This window comes from Motacilla alba, chromosome 2 (assembly GCF_015832195.1).
Source record: "Motacilla alba alba isolate MOTALB_02 chromosome 2, Motacilla_alba_V1.0_pri, whole genome shotgun sequence".
NCBI classification, from domain to species: Eukaryota; Metazoa; Chordata; class Aves; order Passeriformes; family Motacillidae; genus Motacilla; species Motacilla alba.
This window is the reverse complement of record NC_052017.1, coordinates 11,901,902-11,927,480: the sequence shown is the minus strand read 5'-3', so window position 1 is coordinate 11,927,480 and position 25,579 is coordinate 11,901,902. Positions and strand designations below refer to the sequence as shown.

The 25,579-nt window shown below is 36.4% G+C and overlaps 2 long non-coding RNA genes across 6 annotated transcripts in view; both read left to right on the top strand.

The window, feature by feature from the left end:
- Positions 1-10,707, top strand: part of LOC119697894 — a 40,672-nt gene extending 29,965 nt beyond the window's left edge. For 2 of the 5 annotated variants that reach the window (XR_005255982.1, XR_005255977.1), the window contains 2 exons: positions 7,701-7,761; positions 9,531-10,707. This is a non-coding gene — a long non-coding RNA (uncharacterized LOC119697894). Of the gene's footprint in view, positions 1-1,175; positions 1,263-7,700; positions 7,762-7,798; positions 8,199-9,530 lie in introns of those variants that run through there. The other 3 variants (XR_005255981.1, XR_005255978.1, XR_005255980.1) reach the window with 3 other exon arrangements.
- A 59-nt stretch (positions 10,708-10,766) lies between these two features.
- LOC119697896 lies at positions 10,767-20,388 on the top strand. The gene is made up of 3 exons (XR_005255983.1): positions 10,767-12,401; positions 13,249-13,413; positions 13,699-20,388. It is a non-coding gene; the product is annotated as an uncharacterized LOC119697896 (long non-coding RNA).
- The last annotated feature ends 5,191 nt before the right edge of the window (positions 20,389-25,579 follow it).

Below are 25,579 nucleotides of genomic sequence, written 5' to 3'. Positions count from 1 at the left end.
TTCACAATCTTGTGAGGGAGCCGGTTCAGAGAAGTTGATGTGGAATTACTGGGACACTATTAATATCCTGCTTCTTTAATGAAACATCTGTGGATGGGCTGCAGCAGCTCAGGCACCACCTGGAGCATTGCCAGCTTTGGAAAAGCAGAAGTCATCAGTCAGACAGCAAAAAGCCTGACAGTGACCTTATGATATTGGCACTAGAAGTAATCAGATTATGTTTTCTATTCTGTCTTTTGACTTTTAAACGACCACCTGCTCCCCTTCTAACAGTAATAAGTGTATGATGATTTCAGGTTGAAAAGTCAATAAGATGCAACTTTTCCTATTTCTTCAATTTGTTCTTTTAAGCTAATGGAACTACAGTAATTTAATTTTATTATCTTGAATATTGCAGTTTTTTCTTGTGTCTATAATAGGTATTAGAAAATACTTACTAAATATCCATAAAAGCAAAAAGAATTTTTGTATTTATGATTTTCACATCTGATACATCGAAAATGCTACTCAGCCTAACTTCGGGGAAAGGAGTAGCATCAGAAATACAGAATATTTCCATCAGTGAAAAATTTCTGTATTAAAAATCGCCATGACCATCTTCAATGCAAATTCCCAAATGATTGCAAGTCACCAGGGTTGGCTTCTGTTGGAGTATACATGAAAGACAACTGGGTTGCTCACACAGAGTCCCACAAAATCACACACTTGCTGCATTCAGAAGGAACCTGTGGAGGCTGTGCAGAAGTATCAATCTGCTTCTTCTTATATCATGTATCCATGAAATGGAACAATATGCCTAAAATTCATCCTGTAGGACTGAAACTTTTTTTTTCTTTCCTTGTACAGAATTCAATATTCTTGTCCTACTTTTTCTATTTTTTTTTTCAGGTGTGTGTGAATACTGCTTACGCATAGCATTCTCCAATTGTATTTGATATTAGAATTACTCCTTCAAGATTTGATGACTACTTTTCTGTAATAAAAATATGTAATGTTTGCTATAATTAAATGCCCAACAACAAAATAGCCATCACATAAAAAAAATTATTAATTAAGCTTGTCTGTAATTCCAGCAAAAATATTTCTCTTGCTCTTTACATCTACTACTCATGATCCTTGCTTGTAAGGATTTTGTCTTAGCCTGCCATCTCTGTTTCCTTTCTTATCATCTCTAGCAGTAACTGGAATTCCTGCTTTGATGTTGCTGTGGTGGGTCTAATTCACAACCAAAGCCCACGCAAAGGAACAAGAACCCACCCGTGCCTCCAGCTCTCTGGGCTGTCAGACCACAGAATTATCAACACTTTTTGCCTTTTCCTGCCAGCATGAAGGTCTTTTAGCCAACTGGTGCACAAAAATTTTTCCTAAGAGGCTTGGGGACCCAGCACCAATCCTTTACAGGATCCTTTACAGCAGCACAGAGAGCACACATGGAAAATCCCAGAGGCAGTGCTGGAGGTCACCTGCACCTGCAGAGAAATGAGCTTATCCTGCTCCTGTGTTCCTTGTGCTTTCACATCAGACAGCTCAGATTGCTGCTACCAGTGAATAACTAAACCAATGAGAAGCAATTTCTTCCTTTTATGAGGTTATAATAAACAATAGAGGTAGGCTTTGTTTTGGTGTAGACTATTACTGAAATTTCTTGATACTGTTAATTTTATATATATTAATATGCATCTATTTAGATATGCAGAAACATTAAGGATGAAAATGCCAGTATTTCTGCAGGTATATAAGAAATTTCTTTTTTTCCTTCCAAATTAAATAGTTTTGAATGTTCTTTTGATGTATTTTTTTTCCTTATAATTACCATTTTACATTATGGATTACAAAGACTAAAAGAAATAAAAATCTTCATACATGAATCTTTATGTTTTGTACCATAATAAAAGGATAATCAGTATAGAACCAGAGTGTCCAAGGTAATAAATAACATTTTCAGGTAATTAAATACCAGCTTATAGATGAAAGCTTTTCTTATCTAAAATGTCATTTAGTACGACTATAAGGCTAAGAATTCTTCTTCTGCAACCACATTTTTAATAGCTATTTAACCATAAAAACTTTTTTGTTTCTTCTTTTAATGTTTCCCCTCTATCTTTAAGTGTGTAAAGCAGAAGAAAAAAATTGAGTATTCTAATATAAACCCTATAAAAAAATACTTTATGTGGGGGAAAGGGGAGGAGAGGAGAGGAGAGGAGAGGAGAGGAGAGGAGAGGAGAGGAGAGGAGAGGAGAGGAGAGGAGAGGAGAGGAGAGGAGAGGAGAGGAGAGGAGAGGAGAGGAGAGGAGAGGAGAGGAGAGGAGAGGAGAGGAGAGGAGAGGAGAGGAGAGGAATTATCCCAGGAAAGACTGGCTGCAAATACTGGCATCAATAAGATACTGTGAAAGCATTTTTAGACAAAGTGAATTTATTTCTTACTGCTGTGAATTTTGCTGTGTTTGTAATGTACTGTATCAAATCACTTGAATAAGGAAAAATTTGCTTGCTTCTGGGAATGAAACCACTGCACATTTCAACTGCCTGAGAAGATATCACTTAAGATGAAATAAGTACAGAACCATACAAAAGAAAAAATTGTTTCTGGTAAATACTATATTGTCTCCATTTCCCCCTAGATTTCATCTGTAGCAGGGGTTTAAACAGACATTTAATGTTGTAACATAGACTTCCTACTTAGGGTTTCTACTGCTGTTAGATGCAGGGCTGATATTCAAACCACAGGGGGGATTCTTCAACTTATTCAGTTTTGTCAGGTGAAAACTCCAAAGAATTCTATCTAAAATGGGCACCCAAATCACTTCAGCTACTGCCTTCTAACTTCTTTTGGTTACTTCACTATGCTCTTCCAACCTGAAACACAGGGAAAGGAAATGCTCTTTACAATGTCACCATTATGGATCAAGAGATAGAAATGCTCTTTATTAGCAAACAGATTAACAAACAGATTATTATTAGCAAACAGATTAAGACAGATAGTTTTGTTCCCTTTGTGTGATTCCCTGTATCTTTAACCTCTGATGTTTGTATCTGAAGCTCACATTTTAATAGTGCTTCATCAGTAATTGATATATTTTGTTGATGGGCTTAACGAGTAGCTAACCATTTTCTGTTAGGTTACAATGATTATTATTTTTTTCTTTTATTAATGTTCTATCTAACTCCCAATAAATCCTGAAGGCCCATTTATTAGATATTATACAAACTTATGGAATGAGCTAATCATTATGGGGAGTTTACACTTTAAATGGATGCAGCAATGGGTAAGAAAGGAAATGGAAGGACCTCTGTTCTAAAAAAGAGATTCCCAGCAATGACGAAAATAAAACTGTCATTAACTTTCTCCAGGCTTTCTTCTTTTGTGTTCTATAGCCTGTCTGATTTTAAAGATCTGTTCCTTAGAATTAGTGAATTCTAAATTTGCCAGTAAAGTTAATCTTCTGGAGGAAGATGGTATAAAGTACAACAAAAATGTGAGGTTACCTTCCATTTTCATTTAAGGATATGCATCCATCATGCAGTCTAAATGTAATTACAAGCAATAAAAGAGTTCTCTTTAGACCTAAGCAGCCTTCTCAAGAGTGTTTTCATGAAAGGCATCAGAATTTGAAAATGATAATCAATATCCAAACTGATAGCAAAGAGAGATAATTCTTCCGAAATAGTATTCAGAAAAAAATCTCTGATAGATAGAAGCACAGCAGCAGGTTGATAATTTTTACCCTCAGTGAAGGTACAGCATATGGAAACCTAGATTAAAGCTTTCAGAAAGGATGTTGGCTTTACTGACTTTTTAAATAGGCTTATTTTTCAGCTTTTGCAGTTTTGTTGGGCTGCCAAATATGGTGGCAAGCTACCAACAATACTAATAGTCTAGCTGTCTAGAAAATGCAATAGTGATCCTAATTAAGACCTGCAAGTGAAAGCACAAGCAGTTGAATGTAAATTGCAACATTCAGTTGATTATTTCTACAAGAATGAAAATTCTCTTCTCTTGATTAAATTCATCTTTAGAGGCTGGATTTATAACTGACCAATTCACCAGTCTTTTGAGAAAAATAACTAGAATGAGCAGCTTGAACTTCTTTTATTTGAGAGAAAATTATCAAAACTAGCATAGGTACAAGACTCTCCATGACATGTAAATGACATTTACAGTATTCCTAAATGTTTCAATTGATCTCTCCTTTTGAATGACATACAAATCCAACTTTGGTTTCTTTTTACACCCTCCAGACATGGAGAGTGGGAAAGACTTCAAAGCTCACTGGGATTGTGAGATTTAATGTCTGATTTCAGAAGGGGCCTTTATGCTCTCCACTAACTATCAGCTCTCAGTAGATCCTGCACCTGATGAGCAGATTTATAGCCTGCCAGCACGTTATAAAAAAGGCTTGTTTTGATCTTTGTATACTGAAATTTATTTCAGCTGGTAGTAATTACACCAGAACTTCCATGACAAACAATGGCATATCAAATGCAGCTAAAACCAGAAATATCACAGTTCAGAGCTAACCATGTTGTGTAGCCATAGGCCTTCCACAGAGATCATCTCCAATTCTGGCTCCTGCTGCTGCTTGAGGCAGGTGTGAGAATGGACTTTGGACCTGTAGCACTACCAAGAGCTGACATATGCTGGAGGATTGCTAAGACTTGTCAGCTTCTTTGATGGCATCACCCACATAAAACAGATGGAAATGTGGTTGTGAAATTCCTATACGTTGATTTCCTGTCTGTGGTATCATCTAACTAAACAAATGAGAACTTCTAAGCCATATGGTCCCTCAACTGGCTCTTCATTTCTTACTCTATGAGAAGGAGAAAAGAGAGCTTAATTATAAAATAATGAACTGAAAATCCTTTTTGAGAAGGTACTGTTAAGATTATTTCCCCATAGAGATGAAAAAAAACCTCCAAACCAACAGAACCAGAACAATAGAATGCATACTGGTTTAACAAAGACAGCTGGGGACTCTTTATTTTTTCCCCTGTGATGTCTGTGTGTCATGTTTCTGGAGATAGAGAAATTTAGGGTCTGGCCAAGGATATTTAGAATTACCTTAAATTCAGAAATTTATAAACTAGCAAAATTCGATTCAACTTATTGATTCTGATACATTTTATAGAATTATAAAAAATATTGACTGAAAATATATTCTCGAGAAAAATCCCTATTGCACAACAACATGCATAGTGAAATCACACCTACAGGCATTCCAGCCTTTTCCACAAAGCTGCCTTCAGCTCTTCCTTATGGAGAGAATTTGTTGAACTGTAAGTCATGATCCTTTAGGTAAAAGGTGCTGTCAGGAAATTTAAAAATATTACTACAATCATTTCATGCTTGTAGGAAAATAATAAATTGATACTTTTTCTCATTTAAAGAAATGGCAGGAAAAGACTTCTAAAATCACTCTTTTATATTAACATAGATGAAAGGATTTTTCTTTGCTTATTCTGTTGAAAACATTTTAGCTTAATCTGAACAAGACAGAATTCTTTTGTTTTCTAAAGGCACGGATTGCTTTGCTCTCCTCTTTTAAATTGCTTCTTTTAGAGTGAAAGGGATAAAAAATACCCAAATCCCTTGTTTTGTTGTTGTAAGGAAGAGATAGCTCAAGAAAATAATTAAGTAAGCTGAGAATTAAAATTTGCCTGTTGTCAGGTATTGAAACTCATTTCTGTACAGAGTATGACTGCATCTTTCAGTGGTCAAGAAAAGGTAGCCTTTCAAATTTTGGGCTGTGGCACCTTCCCTCTGCAAGAAAACAGGCCAAGAAGATAATTTGTTTTTGTTTAGACTGAGAAGTAAGCAGCTGTGACATGCTCTTCTGTTGTATGTCTGACCCTGTTACAACTTGACTGTTATTGAATAAAATCTCTTGTTTATCTTTAGTGTGAATCCCTGGCCATGGTGAAGGCAAATCTGATAAAATGGCTCACTGGAATTCAGGAAAACATTCTCCCCCCCCCCCCCTCTCTCTCTCTCTCTCAATTTTCATGTTTTCTAGGATGAGCACTGCTGGTGAACTGCCTTTTCAGAATGTTTATTGTTTTTAACAATAGAGGCAGTGTTCACTTCTCTTTTCCTGTAGTTCAAGACAAGTTGCTTAGGGTGCAATCCAAGTCCTTTCATTATGGTTACAGTTAAATGAACTTAACTGTAATTTTTTTTTTAAATTCTGATTGTTATCACAGAAACACTGAAATATCAATCAAGGATCTAGGATGCAGTGCTATGTTCTGATGAATCACCAGAAATGAGCAGATAGTCCCTCTTGAAAAGCCTGATGTGTAAAGATATAAAGCCAGATTATAAGGGGAGTGAGTGATAGAGGGCTAATGCTGTGTCAGGCCCTAGATTGCAAAAAGAGCAGCACTAGAGGTGAAGTTACCAAGGGATGTACTGTTAAAAGGAGATAATGAGAATGAAAGAACAAAACAAGGAAGTAAAAGGGGCATCCATGCAGACACAGAGAAGAAAAAACATTGAGTGTGGAATTTGTCAGCCAAAGCAAGGGTGGGAGGGTTTTCCAGTAGTAATAAGAAAAGACTGCCAGAATAAAAATGAAATTAACTTTTTTGGGACTGTTTCTTCATTCATTCCCTCATATGTTCCTTCTACCCTGAACATCAATGAGAACTATTCAACAGAATTTGGAGGCAAGAGGGTTTCAGAAGTCATTATAGGGTATCAAAAAAAGTGATGGCCTTGTACAGATCTAACTCCCCTGTAAGGCACTTGTCCCAGGAAAGGGATATGGAAATGTAACGTTTTGGGATCTGGGTCAGAAATAATTAAAGCAGTCCCACACTGATAGAAGAAAAGTTTCCATTCACTTCTGGATAAATTTTAGGAACTTTCCTTTCATCCTTCAGCTTTTTATTCTTCTGTCCCCTCAGTACCTGGTTGAAAAACTAATTATTTTAATGCCAGCTTGCTAATTTAGGATGTGAACAATTAGGAAAATGTATTGAAAAGTAAAAAGTCATATTACCATTTGTGAAACAAGTTACCTGTAACTGACTATTCAAACTGATTCTTGAAATAGCCTTCTAATAGATAGGTGTGAACCTAAATGGCCAACACAATTGCAAACTTTGCGTCTCAGCTGTAGAATTCCTGAATTGTGTGTTATCTGAATATTTGACCTAGGATTTTGGTGATAAGGCTCGATAGAAAAAACAAACAAACAAACAAAAAGAAAAAAGAACAACAAAAAAAAAACATGGTCTACAGCTTGGGAGACAGTTTCTATTTGCTAAATGTACTGCATAAAGGAGCAGTTTATTGTCAAGGACAACACCAGCAGTTACCATCTGTCAGATGCTCCAACACATTAAGTGAGCTGGTTTTGTCAGTGATGTTTCATTGATTAGAACATTTCTTTAATCAGGTGCAGTCCCACAAAGTGAAAGCACAAAGACAAGAGAAATGCACAGACCACATTTACTTTGTCAACACCGTGCGAGAAATGGCTGCATTTGGCCTGTGAACACAGGCATGGTTTCTCCTGTGTGGAAGCTACAGAGCAGAGGCAGGGCTGCATTTTTCTGTGCCATATGCTCTTACCCAACCCAGTTACTAAACTCTATGTCCCACATGGTAACTGGGAGGTAATCCCAAACCCATAACACTGATAATCTAAGGAAACCCAAGGTTTCAAAAGGTAACTTCTTTTTTTTTTTTTTTTTAGTGAAAATCTTGTCCTTTTCATAATCACTCTTCAAAGAAGAAACAAGTCAGATGTCTGCAGGGTTTGTGTTTTATTCTTGCTTCTTTTTGTTTTCCCAGATAAATCATTGGTTGTGTCCTAAATCGATACCAGAAAGATCAAAAAATTGGAAGTCCAAGGATATTCGTGATGATGTAGAATTTTGACAGGAAATGTTGTCTGTGCTTCCCAAAGGTCACTGGAACACAGAGCTTAACACATATTTATCTGTCATCTCAGCTGTCATCTCAGACAGAGATTAACTCATTTGGCTCCTTTAGTCCAGCACTTGACCAACCCTGACCTGTGCCATGGATGCCTTGACTTGTATCCACTACAGCAGCCCCACAGCTGCTTGTTTCCTGCTTCAGAACAAGCTCAGCTGCATTGCCTGAATGAAGCAATATTGACTAACAACAACAACAAAAAGTAAATTTGGCAATAAGAAGCAGGAGCTGGATTGACAACTGTGATAGACAAGTAAGGACTGCAGTTATTATTGTTTAATTGTCATGGCAACTAAACATGGCCTTTTTGCTGAAATAATATCATGGTAACACCTTACTCATTGTAAAAAATAATAATCAGTCAACTTTGATTGCTATCAGGACTGAACTCGAGTGAAAACTGTAGGCTTGGAAAAGAAAGGTTAATAAAAAACACAGAACAGAAAACAAGGTTAGAGGTGATGTTTTGCCTGTGAGGGTTTCTCAGAATGCAGAAGAAAAAGATTAGTTCCAGAGACAAGATGAGCATTAGCTCCCTGGTTTCTCCTTTCTACCAATAACATTTTTAGAGTCATTCCAAAGCTCACAAAAGTGCCTGCAGCTGTAATGCCACCTTCAACTTCTGTTATCTATCCCAGATTTCAATACATATTGCTATCAATACTTTTTCTTCAATCTTTCGAGGCAGATACAAATTATAATTGTTTCACACCCTTATTAGAAATTTGGATCTCTTAAGTAATTTGACAGGGTTTCATGTGCTACTTTTTCAGTTACTGGAAAAACCAAAAGTTTGTGAAATCACAGCTGTGGCACTGGCATTTCTCTCTTTTTTTGGATTATGACTGCATAAACTAAACATATCCATGAAGCAATTGCACTGGTTCATTTTGATGCATTTTATTCTATTGTGATACTGTTCTATTAAAATAAAGACTGAAAGAATGCACCATGAGAAAAATTAAACACTTGCTCATCTCAACTCAGTTCTTCCTACTGTTTGCTATGCATCTCCTTATATTACTTTTTAATATTTTATAAGCGTTAAAATAGCTGAATCTGAAGAGTTTCATTTATCCTTATCTTATAAACATTTTGCATGCTGAGAACTGCACAAGAACAAAGAATATTTGTAAAGCTTAAAGGCAGTGCACCCTAACTTACAAGAGAAATAGGAATTAAAAAACTTACTGAAGGAAAAACAGTGACTAATACTTTCAGTTGTTAGGCAAAGTTTATCTGCTTGATCCCAGCTAAATTCTTTGAGAAAAGATGTATACTTTGAAGATCTGGCAAGTAAATATTACATGAAATTGAGCGCCTACTGTTTTACAAATGCATTAAGGAAGTTATATGGTCCTATTTTAGTCTACTCTATTTTTCTCTTGACTTGGATTTTATTTTACAAAATAGTTTAAATTATATTTTCACAAATTTTCTTGATGAAAAGCAAATGAGTGGCCATAATGCCAGTCATATTGATAGAAGTATTGCATGGATCCTTATGCCCATTGACAAGCCTCCATAACTTTTTAGAATAATATTGTATTTCTTATTAAACAATGACAACTTCTTTCTTTTACAGTCCAATGAATATCTTCAGTCCATAGATGGTCTAAAGAAGATCAAGAACTCCATTAGTTCTATTTTGCTATGCAATTCTGCATAGTGGTTTGAAAGATGAAAAAGACTGAGTATGTATATTGAGTGTCTTTGTAAACAATTTATTAATACTCAGATATGAGTAGCGTCAATACCACTCACACACCAAAAAAAAATCTGTTTTATAATTTTGTCTGCTGTCTTCAATAAGTTTACTGTGAAAATGTTACTTTCACATAAAGGAAAGGATTATATTCAAAAGGTTGGCACTTACATTTAAAATACCATTAAAATCATTAGCTTACATCACTGTGTTTTTTAAAAAAGAGACATTAGCCCCACTAAGCATTGTCAGGAAAATTTATTTTAAACGTCCAAATAGAACTTTAGTGCAGGCAATCACTCAAACTGCCCACATATTCTTTACTTCTAAATTGCTTGGTGGCTTCCAGGGAAGTGATGCACATCATCCTGCACCCTGGCATTGCTGTGGGAGCTTGGAAGAGCTCAGGAAAGTCCAAACATTACCAAGTTCAATATTTATTGCTCTGCATTCAAATAAACTCTATTCATCTGTGTGTTCAGCCAGTTTAAGGACATGTAGCTAATATAGTTTCTGTCTCTTTAAGTGCTGTTTACAAGTCATAACTTATCTGTGGAGCAGTGTAACTATAAAGAATACACTTTTTGTTACCAAAAGAATTTTATCTTACTTTTAACTTTACAAAAGCACTACAGGACTAAAAACAGGAAATCGTGGCATATCCCTTTGAACTTCTTGCTCTGTGTTCATCCTCCTTTAACACTCTACTACCTCATCTGACATCCAGGAACCCTAGTGAAAAAAAAAAAAAATTATTGTTACCAGAGAAAAAATGTCTGTCCTGAGAAAACCCTGCCCTGGCATGCACAGGATATTTCCCTTTTGAGAAGCATTTCTGAGAATTGTTTTTAGATCTGAAAACTATTTCCATTTGATCATTAAAATGTAATTAAGTCTTCATCACATATAGAATACATATGAATATGTTGACATATGAATCATGTCAACAAAATGCGAGTTCAGATCTGCCTTACTTTACAACTAGAAAGTTCTACCTTTTACATGAGTCTTCATTCTACACTGATAAAAAAACATGGCATAAATTTGAACTGAAATGCCAGAGTTTAAAATAAACTCAGAGATATTTTATCTCTGATAAAATTAGAGATAAAATTAGTTTTCAAACTTGTTCAGTTCAATATCCACTGCTCAAACCAGCAAGGACTCTGATTCTGGGCAGTTAATCAACACTTTCACACACAGAAATGGGTTCAAGGTTTGCTTAATTTGGATCATATTTCTGGTCAAGTTAATAATGACAAAGAAAATAAGAAACATACAAGAAGGTAATTTTTGCATTTCTGGATGGAAGAGGGTGCCATGTTGTCTATAACCCATAATTTAAATCTATCTCAGCTAGATCACATTACACTAAAATAAAAGGCTGCAACATCTTTTCTCTTATGGGGCCTACTTGAATGTATTTATTTGTTTATTTATCTATTTATTTATGTATTTTAAATGTCTTTTTAAAGATTTAGTACATGGGTGCCATATAATAAATTAAGTAGAGAGGATTTATTTAGCTTCACACAGCTGGCCATAGCCACTCTTGACAAACAAAGTTTTTAATCTGTCCTTCATAAAAAATCCTATTAAAGCAATCAACTGCAGGCATTGGTGAGAGTATTTAGGAAAACACCAATATATCAGAATGTTTCTGATCCTTGAGGGCTACTTTTTATTAAATGATTCTTCCCTGGACTGTCCATCTCTGACTGAGATGTGATTTTTACGAGAAGTACTCCTAAGGAAACAAGGGAAATCAAATGATCCTATAATTTTTCTGCTGAGCCTGTATCTACTCTGGAACCTTTCCTATTACATATGACTTTCTCTAAAAGTTTCAGAGGCAGAAATCAATAGCCTCCTTCTTTAAAATCTTGATGATGTTATGATTACTAAAATACTATTGTTAAGTGGAGTGAACATTTTCTGGTTTACATAGTGGGGCCTAAAAACTGATGAAAGATGAGCTATTTGGCTGCCTTTGAAATGTTGCTTTCAAACCAAATTATCACCCCATACCTAACTATTATGCAAGTGTCTCTTTAAATTACTTTGTCTAAAAAGAAAGGTTATTTTTTAAACTCCAGTATTGCTGTCATTCAAGGAATACAGAATATCATTTTTTGATAGCTGTGAGCATACACAGATAAAATAATTATCTATTACAACTCTCTTCAAGCCAGTAAGATGGAGAAGTTCATCTGGTTTTACGCTTTGCAAAAGCAGAATTCATATGAATCCCAAAAATCAGAGAAAGACCACTGTCATCAGGTGAGAACTATGCTCTGTTCTACTTTTTCTAGTGCTCCATCTATTTATTTTCATACACTTGGTAAAACCTCATAATGGGGAATACTGGTGAACTGTGCTGTGTAGTTGTGGTAAGGCTTACTGGAAAAAAAAACTGTGTGGGATTTTTAAAGCTGAGGAAAGAGAAGGAAGAGTGATCATCAAAATTAATGTTTTAGAGGGAGATTAGTAGCTCAGAAAAGCCATTAATTGTTTTTTAAAGCATACTCTACCATTAATACAGTTAGAAATATTAATTATTTCCAATTATTAGGTAAGACATTGAGAGTTCAATTTTATTTATTTTTTTTATTACTAAGGAACTTGTAAAGTAACCCTTGTGCATCTGGCAGGTTTTGAAGTGAAGAAATTGAATGAAGTTTGCATGACAGAATATAAAACATTACCAGGTTTCTGCCTGTTGTAAGGTAGTGCAGGTGGTCAACACCAAAGGTGAGTAGTATGAACACAAATTCTGTCCATGATTGCAAATAGACTAAAGAGCCTGAAGTTCATTAATCCTCAAAATCACTTCTTTATAACTTTTGACATTTCATGTAGAAGTTGTATAATTATTCTTAAATTTTTCCCATAGGTTTTTATATGGCTACACCACTGCCAGTCCTACCAGATATTCTAGAATGGTTCCAATGTGGTCTTGTAAATCCTCATGTAACAAACATGAGAAACTTGGGGTCTCACCCTGTACTCAGCTCTGATAGATAGATCAAAGCATAATTATTTAAATTCATTGCTACAAGCAGCTTACATACTCCCTAAATATATGTATATATTTAGGTTCAAAATGGGATTCAGGAAATTCATGAAGACTAAATATATCAGGAGCTATTAAATTAAACTGTGTGGATGCAATCGGGTTCAGAAATGCCTCATACAGTAGATTGGAAGTGCCTCCCAGGCACTATGACTTTTAAGAAGTCAAATAGTTTTTGGCATCTGTAGCAAAATATCACACTAAAAAAAAATAATCCTAAGAGTGAGGAATTAGTGAATCAAATCAAAATTTTCAAAAAATATAATTTATTACAATTAATTTTAAATCAAGCCAACCAAAACTACACCAACAATGTCAGAGTAAGTACAAACATATTGCCCATTTCTATGTTTGAATACCGACCATAATGGGAAATGCTCAGTGAAGCAAAGTATTTGGTTAAAGTGCTGTAAACAAATCCACCTCTTTTGAAGATGGCTCAAAAATGGCAAGCTATTGTATATAGCAAAGTAGGGACATCTGCAGAGGGTTGTTAACAATTTATTCTAATTTGTCTATGCTTAGTTATTATGCCTGCTGGAATATGCTGCTGGATTTCATCATGGCTACACTTCATTGCCCACAGTATGTTGGAAGCTCACATTAAGGACTGGAAAAAAACCTGTGCTCCTAATGCAGAGAGAATATCAGATCAGTGTTATATCAGGAACACAAGGACTGCTCCTCCAGGTATTTCTGTTTCCTGAAATATACCAATTTTGACTGTACCAGCTGCTTTGTATCTCCCATGAGCTATTGAGCAGATTTCTGGTGGGACAGAAAACTCTCTTCTCCAGACTGTGCAGTGTCTCCTCTGCTGCACCTGCACAAAGGCTGAAAGCTGAGGTGCCTGTAAAAGCAAAGCTCAAGAGACTTTTCTGTACCAGGACCTCAGATTCTTCACATTATCTTGGTAAATACATTGAAATGTGAAGATCTGTGCCTAACTGCACCTCACACATTTTCTCCTGTCAGGTATCTCTACATCTGAGGCGGGAGATCTTGAATCACATGAGAATTTCCATCTTCTATCTAGCCTCAGCAGCAGTCCTGCCACAGCTAGAAGAAGGTTCTTCACTTGTGTCTGCAGCAGTACAAAAATGCACTGGTTAATGAACTTCTCATTTCCCTGAAAAGTGTACTCTCCAGCCACAAACAGACAGTTTCCTCCAGGGAACAACACATGCAACTTCTTGAATTGATAGAAAATATCTGATAAAATGATAATTTTATTATTGTACTAATCATGCCTAATTCTTAACCAATACTTTAGATGCCTAAATGGCTTCTGCCCTATAATTTATGTTGTTTTTTCAGAGGAAGTGGTTTTCTAGGTACCATTTGCATAAATACGCTCTTTTTTATTATCAGAATAATTTCCTGCTTTTTGAGAAAGCAAGATCTTCAGAGATGAGCATATAAGATAATAGTATTGGTATGAAAATATGAGCTCTACAATTAAAAAAAGAAATACTTTGCTTTCTTATGAAAAGTCCATCTGAACCTCAGTGAATCTTTTAAGTTCATAGTTAAATTATGAAGTGCTCTGTATGTTAGCTAAATATTTATGTCCTACATTACTACAAAAAGAAGTTCTGGCCTCCTCTGGACCAATAGCCATGTGTTTCCATTGAGGATAAGATTTTACCTGCAGCTGGAAATAAGAACTGGTTCAGAGAATCTGGTTTAACCATTATACTCCTCATCACATTGACCTGCTGACAGAAAGCTTGCATCACACACAGCCTTTTTTTTTTTTAATACATTATACTTATTCAGAAGACAAAAGAAACCCTCTGTTCAAGTCTTCTCATGGTTAAACAGCTGTAAAGCTGTTATGCTGGGCACCAGCCAGCTCTTCAGAGAATTGACAGGCAACTAGAGGGCCCTTCTCATACTCGAACTCACCTCACTGGGTACAAGATCACACAAGTCTTGCTCAGGGGCAAGATGTTATCTGGCCTAGGATTTAAGGTTGAATGCAAACCCAAAAATAAGGAAAAAAAAAAAGATCTAAGCACCTACCTGTGGAAAGGCTGACATTTTGGTAACTACATCCAAAATAGAGCTCCTGAAAGCCCCTTTTCAAATGCCATATAAGCATAAAAGGCACCTAGTTTTCACAGTTTTTGCACTTTGTGGCCTAAAAGTTTCCAAAGAGCTTAACTTGTGCTCAATTGCAGAAGAGCTCATGCTCTGACATGGTTGAACACTGCACCGTTGATCCCTGCACTGTAAAGTTCTCACTGAAGACCCAGCTGCCTTCCTTCACTGAATTCCCCTCGGGGTCTTCCTGACTTGCTAAGCATCATCAGGGTAGAGCTTATGCATGCAGACCAGATCAGATCCCCAGAAAACATGGAGTGCTGTCACAGCTACTGAATTTGAAAGAGGACACAGTGCAATTAAACCACTGATGTAAAACATAGGGGCTTCCCCAGGAAGTGGGAAATGAAAGTTAATTCCTCCCCTTGCCAAAGGGATTTCTTTCTTCTTAAGTTGGTGGTCAGAGGTAATAGGCTATGCATAAAATAACTAAGGTTCTTTGAGCCAGAAAGAAGCCAGAAAAGTCAGCATGACTCCTCTGAGAATGACACATCCTTTTTGACTTGGCTATTTAGTAACTAACCAACTGTGCTTTCTGTTTAAAATTCTCTGAATCCTAAATTCTTTTCTGAAAAGTGACAAAACAAGTTTCAACAAGCATGTGGAATTTAGCTTTCCTCCCCCAGCTGCCAATGTTACCTGGAGCTCTGTGGTTATTTCATTTGCCTGAGGAAAAACTAGGAGGAATTGAACTATTCCTGGAAGCTGAAAAGAGACTCAAACTCAGGCTGTGCCCTATCCAGAAGCCATTTACTAAGTGGCTGTGGCTGGTATCTGCTTCAGGTTGAACACAAATTTTCAAAGATTGTCATCCATAACCTGATCTCTGTGATGAGAACAAGCATTATACATGTCAGTGTCCCTCGTGAAAAACCCAGGATATATTTTACATAGAAGGTATGAACACAGAAATTCAGTATTTCTTGTCATTTCTATCTTCTTGAATTACCCAGTCTCTTTCAAACACGTTCCCATGTGCAGCTCACAAATACAACCTCTGCTCAATTATGCAACAAAGAGACAGATGAGGTAATAGCTGATACAACATTGTCAGACATGGAGAAATCACTTCTGGTCTGAAGGACCATGGAATCACAGAATGAATTGGGTTGGAAAGGACTCAAAGATCATCTGTTTCCAGCTGCCCTGCCATGGGTAGGAATGCCATCCACTAGATCTGGTTGCTCAAGGACCCTTCCAACCTGGCTTTGAGCACTTCCAGGGATGGGACATCCACCACCTCTCTGGGCAGCCTGCTCCAAGGATGAGACATTTCAGCACGGTCACTTGCCAGCTTTGATATCTACACCCTGTCTACCTCAGAAACACACAGGCTTGATGCTTCTTCTACTTTTTGGTCAGAGATTATATGATTTAGTCTCATCCTTCTGGCTCTTGTGTGGTCTATTTATCCCTCCACAAAAGAAAATTGAAGGGATTAACCAGCCTTTCAATGTGAAAAGAGGTAAAGACTCAATAAAGATTTACATCATCTCTTAGTGGCATAACACACATTTTAATGAGTTTTTGCTTGACATGCAAGGCCAGTACAATATGAAAGATTGCTAATGAATACAATAAAGCCTAACATTAAGCTTTTGACTTCATCCAGGAACAGCATATAATGCAAAGCTGAGGTCAAAAATCAACACCTAAATCTTTGTGCTATGGTATTTTTCATGTCAATGTGATCCAAATTTGTTTTCTATTTATATTTCTTGGACTTTATCAATTTAAGACAGTAGTTTGAGATTTATTTAAGTATAGGATGTTAGATATAATTTGCATCTATTAGTGCAAGCTAGACCTTTTGCTGCCCTCATGGGTGTATGAATGTCAAAGAGACTCAGCATTCCAGGAATACCATAATGAACTAAATATGAAGTCAAACTCACGGGGAAAAAACCCACATCAAAGGTGAAGTATGTTTTCAATCAATCTCTTCAGATGATTCAGCTAGGAACATCAAGATTGTATAATGACCTGCAGACCTGATTCCCATGCACAGCTCTATGGAGTAAACCAACAGCAAATGAACTGTGAAAACCATTATTTTCACTGAGAGCCTAAGTAACATTTATTTGAAACTTTTTCTGTTTCAATGACATTTTATTTTAAAGAGACACTAAAAACACAACATAATTTGGCATTAGCCTTTCCTGGCACAGAAGGGAATCCAAATCTGACCTCATTTGTACTTCTAATCAAAATTACCTTCACATCACACCTTTAAAAAAAATTCAAAATCCCCTGTATTCAAACTATGGCTGGATTGATTTCTTCTCTATTGATTTAAAGTTCTACAATGCATAAAAATGCCAAAAGTGTGCATGTTTGTAAATTTATATATTTAGGTGCATAAAGAGATGCATATATGTAGAGACATGTATCTTTGCATACATACATATATATATGCATATGTATAGATGCATCTGTTTGCATATAAACATATGAACACTTGTACATTTTAATGCATTTAATATAAGAATCATGGAGAAATTTCTTGGCAGCACTGACGCAGCTCCTCCTCTTTTACAGGGAACATTGCATTCTAACAAAGAATTCTTATAATTGCTTTAAAAAACTACATGTGGCTCAACTCCATGCAGCTACACACTCTACGGAGCTGTGTGAAATCTCCTTAGGAAACCCCAAATCAGTTAAAGCTCACCTAGTCAGAGGCTTTTTAATAGCCTGACATTCACCTTTGGGTCATTACAATGACTGTGTGATCTTTTAATGGATGAAGTAACTGTACATCTAAAGATTTTTTGTTTTGAAAGAGATGCTACAGAAAGAAGTTTTAAATAAATGACACTGAAACTAGAAAAGGCCATGAAAAAATGCTTGTTTATTCAGAACAAAACCAGAAAATTCAGTTTGATAGTACTTGCTATTGCTTTTATCTTTCTGCCAATATTTATTTGCTTAGCCTGTCAGTAAGGGTTGACTCATGGACTGTGTATGTACAAGTGTTTGTGCTGCACCAGTTCATGAGCTTGCCTTGGGAGCTGATGTTGGCATGGGAATTTATCCAACAAGGAAACAGAAATGGTGTCACATATGAAAGAGATGACCAAAGGCTTAGACATGTAGAACAAAATACATATAGTGAAAATCTCAGGACTGTCAATATTTTTGAATTTGGAACTTCTGCTTATTACTGCAACAGGGTTGTGCTGAGCATGGCACAGAGACAGGATGCCCACAGGCACATGTGAACAACTCACCATCAACCTTTGACTGAAGTTACTCATTGGATGAGTAACTTCAAAGGCTGCACACACTATAACATTCAGAACATATTTGTATGTATCTCAAAAACAGTTACATTTGCTGGATAAACCATTTTCTATTAAAACAGATCACTCAGTATAAGATGGCATTAAAACAATCTGGACAACTTTGTCTAAGTTTTCATGTGTTTTCCCCTTCAACTTACTCTGAAGTCTAAAATTCACAGCCAAAAGGAAGTACAGGGAAAGGTTTAGCTCTGTATTAAGACAAAAGATGACACAATTACACAAATAGAACTCCAGGTGACATTATTTGTCAATTTGTGACTAATTTTCAGTGCTCACCAAGGTGCTTGGCTGAACTAGTTACACATCACAGTGTGACTGACCTCACTTTAAGAGCGCATTTAACTAGGGGTAAATGGAAAATTAATAACAGGGATAATCAAATATCAGACTTGGTAAATTTAGGAGGAACATAAATTTAAAGGATTGTATACAGCATATTAACACCAAAATAATTTTATAGCACATAAAGCAACTCCTTTAATGAAAAACAAATACTAATGCAACATTCTGCATTCCTTTCCCACTTTGCTCAGCTGAATGTTCAAGTTAATGTTCAACATATTTAATATTTACATACCTCACTGGATTAGATTGTTTATTTTGCTAGTTTTACCATATGTTCAAAATGCTATGCAAACAGTGATGACCAAATGCTGGTCAGAAGAAGTTGTATCACAGATTGAAAACACTACATCCTGTTTTAGACCATGCATGTGCACTAGATGAAGGTTTAAGATCTCTTTCAGCTCAGTGATTCAAAACTTCAGGTCATGCTTGATGATCATAGTCTGATGGCTATAAAGAACAGACACAAGAAGCTGCTTTCATCAACAGCCTCTTTTACTTGTGCCTTGTAGTGGTTTATTCAAAAAAATAAAATCTGCCACTGACCAGGAAATCATATCTGAAACCTCAAAAGCCAGAGTAATAATGAATATTTAGGTTGAGTCTGCTCTTTGATTTTCTTTTCAGTTGGAATGATTGATAAATATCCCTCTAGCAAGTAATAATTCTTGACTGATGGATTACTTCCTTCTTAGACATTTTGAATCAAACCAACACAGACATTTTGATCGCACTTCATTCTTTTACATTAATGCAGCATAAAATCCTCCCACTGGTACATATGTGTCAGATGGAAACATTATCTTGAATTCATAAATATTTATTGATAACAAATCTTATATGAAGTTTCCTGGATTGCCAACAAAAATGTAAATACAATAGATTTATCTTCTTCAAGAACTCTAAATACTGATTATGCTAATTTATTTGGAACAGATAAGGGCCTTGAAAAGATGGACATCAGGCCTGTTGGCTTTTATTTTTACAGATCCCCAAAGAATGCTCTGTAGTTTAAAATGTAAACAGAAATGGGTTTGCCTCAAGCTAGTTTTTATCTAATATTAAATGCAACTTGTTGGTGCCAAGTATTACAAGGGAAAACAGGATGAATGTTACAAGAAGATCATGAAGAAGGTCATCATAATTGTGCGCCCCAGGCTTCTGCACAGGAGAGCTTTCAAGGGGTACAAGTTTTAAAGGCACTAGGGCAGATCCAAAGCGAACATAAAGATGCCTGGTCCTTTTGAAGTCAGCAGAGGCAGCCTGATTTGCACTGCAGAGACTCCTGTCTCTGAACAGGTAAGCCAGCAATTCCATGACGACTAGTTAACGAGCTGTCAAAGCCTAAACACCAGTTATCCACTCCTCTGCTTCCAGGAAAGTGACATACAGCCAGAACTATCTGTGTAGCATTTAAGCATCTGCCACAGATGGGGAATTTAGCACACTCGCTGAAATTATTCCAGGAATCCCTAAACCATATTTGAGCATCAGTAAGAGTATAGAGGAATGCACAGTTATCAAGAATGCCATCTAGTGTACCCTCCAGCAACACTCCACCATAACAAACTCTCTGCTCACCAAAAGAAACTGAAATGATGATGAACTGTATATCACACTAGATTGTGATAGATGGGGCCATTAATAGCAACCTGAGAAGAGTCACATGGCTGGATCTAATGGAAATCACATGGCTTTTCAAAGCAGCTTGGAGTGTTTTGTTCTATAGGATGGCACAAGATTCTCTGTATATGATTATATAAAATTATTCTAGTCTCCTCCAGCCTGTCTCACTAATCTTTCATTAGGATGCCTTGTGGCAAGCCTATAACCAGAGCCTATAACCTCCCTTTTCTGTCTCTGAATCATTGTGAATGTAGGAAAGAGGAAATTTTGTGAAGCAAGTCCCCTGGATAGATCCCTGGATAGTTCTGAGATAAGCATTAAGATGTGCAATCCCAGTAAAGATGCTTGGTATGATGTTATCTGGCAAGTGGTTACTCTTAATCTTACTATCTCACAGTTGCTCTGGTATGCAATAACAAATTGTAAATACCAAAATGCTTTCCACTATCCACATCACATCTCTTAGTTCTTCACATACAAGACTCAGTGACTACACTTCTGTGGTGGCACAATATGAACCAAGAGCAAAAGATTTCCATTACCCACTCATTTCAAATGTACTCACTTGTAGTGGGTCTGCTGCTCCATGCCAAGCCAGTTTTCTGACACTTGTGGGCAATGTTGCTGGGAATCATTTACACACAATAATTTCAATTTTTATGCAGTCTGCATGCATTTCCAAGAAAAATCTTGCTATGATTCCTGCTGAATTCCAGCTTGCATTAAGCAATTGCTCAGATACATCACTCTGTTATGATTAGTAATGTAAAAGCATTAGAATTTGTGTTCTACACTACGTTTCACAGTAAATTCATTTACATCTACAAAATCAAGATTTATCTAATGAGGAACAAAGGTCTAAAAAACAGTGAGCTAATCTAGCATTTAACTTCTCTTTTCACTATATACTTCCTGTATGACTTTAGGCAACTTGTTTGGCTATACTCTAACTTCCTCCAGTGTAGACCAGAGATAAAGGCACAGCAGCCACTACAGAGCTTTTTGAGGGTAAATAACGTGAAAGTCCATGAAGTGTTTGAACAGAACAGTAGTAGAGGCAGGTAATACAGTTAGAGATATCCTACGATCTGCTCAATTCCAGCAGTACTAATGCCTACTCTCATCTCTGGGATGTATTTGCAATAAGCTTTGTCAACAGTGCTTCCAGGTTGTTTTAGACCCATTAACGAAAAGGGTAGATGCTCAGTGTGTTTAGTGACATTGTCCTGAGCACAATCTGCAGCTGAGCTGTCAGCTCCAGCATACCAATGATGCTGCCCCAGGAGGAAGAAAGCTGAATTTTCGCTCTCTCAGATGGCTGCACAAACACTGTGAAGGCTGACACAACCTATATTGCTAAAGAACACAGAAATTATCATTCAGTAAACTGACTTACCACAGGATATCTAGCATTTCTCTCTCCTCCATATTTTCATTGAAGTGAAACCCAGATATGTTTTTAAAACCTCCAATAAAATTTGCTGTTGGAATGCATTTTCACTGTTGTCAGTGGAACTGCTCAAGTCAATGAAAATAGGCAAACTTGAGCCAGTGAAAAGTGGTATTTTATTACTATCAATTTTTAATTTAATAATGTCTTAGCAAAACACTAAGACATCAACACCCTTATAATCTATATTATCCACTATGAGAATAGAAGAAAGTAGAATTAGAGCTCCTGAGCACCCTGCTTTAACATGGAACACCCTGGTGTGATCTGTAGTCTCCTAGCAGCTTCAACGCACTTTCTCACTCTGATTAGTACGTGAGAATTCAGCAGGGAAACAGAACTAGGATACAAAAGTTTGATATTTAGCATTTAGGGAAACCAAGGCTACATGCTGAAAGGCCTGTCTTTTTTATTCAAAGTTTGTGTCTGCCCACATTGCAGAGCTCTTGATGCCCATTCAAACTGCTGTTACATGATGAGCATCACTTTTCAGTCCCATTAGTCACAATACCTTAGAAGCAGATGGACAGCATCTCAGCAGGAGGTATGATTGTCTCCATAGCTATCAAACACTAAAAGTAGTGAATGAAAATCCCCTATAACAGGTAGGTGAAGTGAAAGTCTGATAGAAGTCTGAATCTTCACTATGTTGGGAAAATAAACTGCATCCTCAAAGCAAATACACCAAGAAAACTCAAGGGTAAAGAAATACCATGGGTAGGAGTTAAAAAGGGATGAATTAAAAAAAAAAAAAAGAAAAAATGTATTATTTAGTAAATAGAAATTCAAATATTCAGCATAAGTCAGAGGAAGTGCATGGTAGTCAGGCAAAATCTGGTAGGTTGCATACTTCAGGATCTGCCCATAATCCTGTCTTTAAATACACTATGGTATTTAGTGATATTTAAAAAGAATTTAAAGCACACACACAGACAGGCAGAATAATTCAGTGAATCAGTAGGCATGAGGGGAATGGAAAGTAGATACTTGTCTTGGGAAAACTGATATAACTGCTTGGATTTCACAGTGTCAAATCTGGCACCAATTGATGACAAATTTACTCAATTTTCTTCTAAGGAACCAATTGTCTCCAGTCAAACAACTTCTCTGAGATCTTCACAGCCTTTAAACAATAAATCCAAATTTTCAGATACACAAGGAAACTTCACCCAGCTCTCCAGGTGGCCTCCAGTTCATCCTGCAGGCTCTGGTGTAACCACTGTCCCAACATTTTGCAGGTTCATGGTACCTGAGTGACAAACAGGTCTGTTTAAGGGGTGGCTTTGGCAGGAATTCTGTCCCTCTGTGCAAAATGAACCCTGTGAGGTCTCTGCAAGACACAGTGCAAGAAAACTCCAAGCACGACTGAACACATGTAGTCCTCTGCTTGCACTGATAGGAGAAGTGTCACTCCTATCAAGTTACTTTTGGTCCAATTTCAACAGTCAATTTCACAAGCAGATTTTGAGAGTGAGAAGGATGCATTACCAGAACAAAATCCCAGGGGAAATGACATATTCTTTCCCTTTAAACCTTCAAATAAAAATATAACATGAAAATGAGCACAAAACCCACATGATTTCTCATTTTCCAGTCAGGAGTAACTAGGTAAAATTATATGCCTGTGGTCAAATAGGACATTTAGTGGTCCTGCCTGATTTCCAGTTTCATCAGTTAAATTCTCAGAATCTGCAAAGTATATGAGCAGAATTATTCAGTGAAAATTATTCTTCAGCAATTTTATACAGTATTAACCATATTTTTCCTTGCTTTTAGCAGACAAAACTTTAACATATTTGGGCAGGTTTATTCTGCAAAAGGTTAAACACCTGCATTGAGAATGATAAGGACATCATCATGGATACCATATCTTTGACTAAAGAAAATCAGTCTAGATTGGACAATTCATACTCATGTCTAATTTGTGGTGCAAACAATCCAGTAATCATTTTATTAAGGTTAACATCAAAGAGTCTGTTTTCTATAGGGAAGTAATTTTATAAACTATTATGATTAAAGCATGCACCCATTTTGTAAGGAAAGGACTAATACATGAACTTACATGATATTCTGAAGAGAAAAGCTCTGGGTTACTGATCCTGATTACTTCCAAACATTGTGAAGCTGGTGAAAATGTTCACAAACACGAAAGAACAGACATGTCTATTTTTGGACCATGATACACTTTTGACAAGCATTCACCACTATTTATGAATTAATATTTTTTGCTTTTATTTACAGTCCTTCTGCTTTTCTTTTGTAAAAGAGAATGATCATTTGTTTGAGTTTTCAGTTACATTCAGACAAACTGTAGCACCAAGGACTGGGTCACATCTTCACACCCCTAAGGGACATGGAACCTAAAACCCATCCACAGAGCTCAGCTTTGGAGGCAGTCAAACAAGTTAGACAAGCGTGTAGACAAGGCCATTCTTACAAGTTAGGATTTGAAATTGTATATGTCTGATAAGAGAAAACTAAATGTAAGGTCTTGGCCCAGGCAATAAAACCACAGCTCAATTGCTTAGGAACAATTAAAGCCTTCAGCTAAACCTGTGTGAGCCAAGGGGGAAAAAGAAGTATTTTTTTCTGTATCTTTCTTCTTGCCCCTACTTCCCCTTTGTGGAAGAGAAGACTGGAGAAATTTCCTCAGGCACTTCTCTTATTTTGAAATTCTGCATATCCATCAAGAAATAAATGTGACTATCTTAACATCAAACTAAGATACTCAACAGATCCTTTGTATATCATGCATCAAAAGCAAATACCACAGCATCCTATATTAATCTGTGCAAAAATCAACACCCTTGGCAAGACTAATGGGGTGGGGGGTGCTGTGGGATTTTTAAACTTGCGAATTTATGAGAAAAGTTAGCTGTTCAGAACACCCCTGCTCCTTCTGTGACAAAAGAGTGAGATTTAGTATTGGTCTTAGAACTCCATACTGATAGAAAGCCATAGGTGTAGGGAGAAATTAAAAAACAAAAAACAAAACAAAACAAAAAAAAAAAAACAAAAACAAAAACAAAAAAAAAAAACAAAAAAAAAAAAAAAAGAAAAAGAAAAAGAAGAAGGGAAAAAAATGAAAAAAGGGGAAAATTAAACTCCAGTGTATCTGGGTTGGAAATTTTCTTCTTAAATTTTGGCTAGCAGGAGATATAGCTATATGCCTAATAAAATGAAGGTTTAAATAAAAAACAAATTACTAGTATACAATATCAAAACTTTTGCAAGCTCAAACCTTTTGCAATCTGAACTGCCAACTGAAAGAAATATATTTAGAGTAGAAAACAAAATATGGTATGATACTGAGTACTGGCATTTTCTTTATATATTTCATATGACAAATTACTCAGAGGACTGGCAGAAAGTAACACAATTTGAATGCTCTGGCTACCAGAGATGCTGGGGGACATCTGCATGTCATCTCCATGACATCTGCAGCCCCATTACCTCTCATGGATGGACAGATAACATGAGACTTTTGAGAATTCAGGCCAATATTGTAAATAATAATTAAAATCTATAAGAATCTGGTGTTCTATGGGAAAATCACATTTTTAACATAGAAGTAATTGCATTTCTTTCTAAATGGAGGAAGGAGGGCCAGATAATATATTTGCTTATATCTAGGCTTTAAATTTAAGATTTCTATCCCCTGAGTGATATGAGTTTGTGAGGTGTACTAAGACTCAGGGCAAATCTGAACTGCATAAAAGGCTACAGCAGAAGTCTATGTTTTGTGTTGGCAAAGTCCATGAAATCCTCAGGGCACTTTGCAGTCAAGAGACAGCACAAATTCTGTGTAGCTGATTTTGAACTTCAGCTACCAACAGTGTTCCCTCACCCAGCTCCAGCTCTGGAGTTTACCTGAGCAAATCCAGTTCAGATATCTTCAAGTCTTCAGAAGAAAAGCCAAACTAACCATACTTTCTAGAGCACACATACATTTACACTTATATTGAGGGAAACTTTTTAAAAGTTTTGTGCTGTCTTGAAATTTCCCATTAAAAAAAAATAGAGC